The 2,379-nt window shown below is 46.3% G+C and overlaps 1 pseudogene; it reads right to left on the bottom strand.

Moving 5' to 3' along the window:
• Nucleotides 1-1,749: 1,749 nt before the first annotated feature.
• On the bottom strand, nt 1,750-2,128 carry LOC142854073 (small ribosomal subunit protein eS25 pseudogene; annotated as a pseudogene).
• Between the last annotated feature and the right edge of the window lie 251 nt (nt 2,129-2,379).

Below are 2,379 nucleotides of genomic sequence, written 5' to 3'. Positions count from 1 at the left end.
GGGGGTCAGGCACGGTGGCACAAAGCTCTTCTTGCCATCACTATGTAGACAGACCCTGTTTGGGGCGCGAATGGGGTCTGGTGGGGGGAATGCAGAGAGGCAGAGAAGGACAGAGAAGAAGAGATTTTAAAGGGACATAGAGAGGGCTTGCAGGCAAGGGCTTGCTGTCAGGATTGATCATCCAAGAGCTTGATCCACGGAGCAGGCACAGCAGAAAGAGATCCGACTGCTGCAAACTGTCCGCTGGCCTCCACACGCGAGTCATGGCACACATACACCTGCCCATCCCCCACAAACACAACACAGAAAAAAGCAGTTACTTATTTTTGTATGTGTGTTTGTACCTGATTGTATGTGTGCACGACACACATGCAGGAGCCTGAGGAGGCCGAGAGGGCAGAGTGGATCCCCTGGACCAGGAACACAGACTCGGGTAACTCCGAATATCATGTCCCAAGGTAGTGTCAGTTTCATGGTGTTTCTGTAGAAGAGAGCAGAGAAATCCATACATCAAGAGCCTTGTAAAATGCAGTGGTGGAGACATGAGGTAGGCAGGTTCGAGGGAAGCTGGAGACCTCTGCTGTAGGGCTGGCTCTCTTGCTTCCTGGCTTCTCTGACTTCCTATTGGCAGAAGATAGGGGTCTGCCGGTACACAAACCAGCGACAAGGCTGTTAGTACACGGCTGTGAGCTGCCATTGGCTATTTGTGGGTTACAGAAAATTCAAGATGATTTGTCTCTGGTCCTGAAACACTCCATCCAGCTCTCAGCAAGGAAGAAAGTCCACCAAGCTCTCCTCTGCTCTGCAAACATCGGGAACTGCTCTCTCAAGCTCTGGGATGGGCAACAACACTCCCCCCTCTCCACTTCCGCATCTCCTTTACCTACAACCGCAGGCCAGCTGGTGGCAACCTTACACTAGGGCCAGCCTGCACTCACAGCCTCACTGATGTTCCTAGCATCATAGAGGAAATTTTACATCAAATAGGATGGAACGTCTTCAAATTCATCCTTACTATCTGCAGCAGGCGGTCAGCAAACACAGTTTCCCTTTTTCATATCTGTATGCTAACAAAAGTATTAAAGCATCTTTCAATAAAATGGTTTTAAAAGTCAACTTCTGTACCAAGTTTCTGTGAATTCTTCTCATCCCAGCAAGGCCTGTGAGGGGAGGGAGTAGAGAGGGAGGGGGACAGGGAGAGGGAGCTGTGGTGCACCTATGAAGGTCAGAGGACAGTATTCAGTGTTAAAAGAGCTGGGCTTTATCAGGCTTGCTGGCAAGTCTTTTCATCCACCTTTAAAAAATAAGGCCCACTGCCCTTTCCATTTTGTTTTGTTCTGTTTTTGACAGGGTCCCAGGCTGATATAACTTGAATTCCTGATCCTCCTGCCTAGGAGCCTCTGTAGAATTACAGACTTTAGCCGACAATCCAGCCTAAGTTTTATTCATGGATAGTAACCTGAGTCACTGTGCTTTCGTGGCTCTTCTCAAACTTTATAGTTTTCAGTTCTTGGAAATCTGTCCACTTTGGTGTGGTCGTCCCTCCCCCATTTGGTGTCCTCTCTGGTCTGAGTTTTATTCCGTGTTCTATTGCTGTAAGAGACGTTTTGACCTTAGCAACTCTTAGAAAGGAATACATTTAGCTAGGACTGCCTTACAGATACAGAGGTCCATTATCTTTCTTTTCTTTTTTTCGTTTTTTAATTTAAATAGTTTTATTTTTCTATATGTACAGTCAATTGAACCTATTTATGTATCTTCACCAGCAGATGGGGTGTCCACGCCCTTTGTGTTTCTGGTGGAAATTACTTGGGCTCTGAGCTCTGAAACCAGCTTGATGAGCCCTTTACTAAGCAGCTCCTGAAGGGCTGCCCTGGCCAAGGAACCCTGAACCTTGAGTCTCTCAGGGACCACAGCTGGAGTAATACGCTTACAGTTAGGAACTTCCTTACAGAGTTTGTCATATGGAGCCGTGTCAAACAGGACTAGATTGTTGAGCCTGCCCTGAACTTTGCCTTTGGACCACTCTTTCGTTTTGGCCTTGCCACCAGACTTATTTACTGGGCCTTTGTCCTTTTGGGCCGACTTTCCTGTCATCTTTCTTCTTTCTGTCACCCTTGGGCGGCATGATGGAGCTCGGAGAGTGGAAAGGACACTGCAGTCTCCCTGAGATTTCGGGAAAAAGTCAACGGTAGACAAGAGAAATATATAGCTCACCAGATTATTTTGTCATCCCACAAAGAAACAAAGAACACTTTTTATTTTGCTCTTCACACACACCCTGCTTTTTACCTGGTATTTGTTAAGAAAATTGATATTTAAAGAATATATTTAACAAAATTATAGAAGAAAACTTTCCCAGCCTGAAGAAGGATATTT

The sequence above is a fragment of the Microtus pennsylvanicus genome, chromosome 7 (genome assembly GCF_037038515.1).
Source record: "Microtus pennsylvanicus isolate mMicPen1 chromosome 7, mMicPen1.hap1, whole genome shotgun sequence".
NCBI classification, from domain to species: domain Eukaryota; kingdom Metazoa; phylum Chordata; class Mammalia; order Rodentia; family Cricetidae; genus Microtus; species Microtus pennsylvanicus.
Note: the sequence above shows the minus strand (reverse complement) of the source record. Positions and strands in the feature narration are given on the sequence as shown.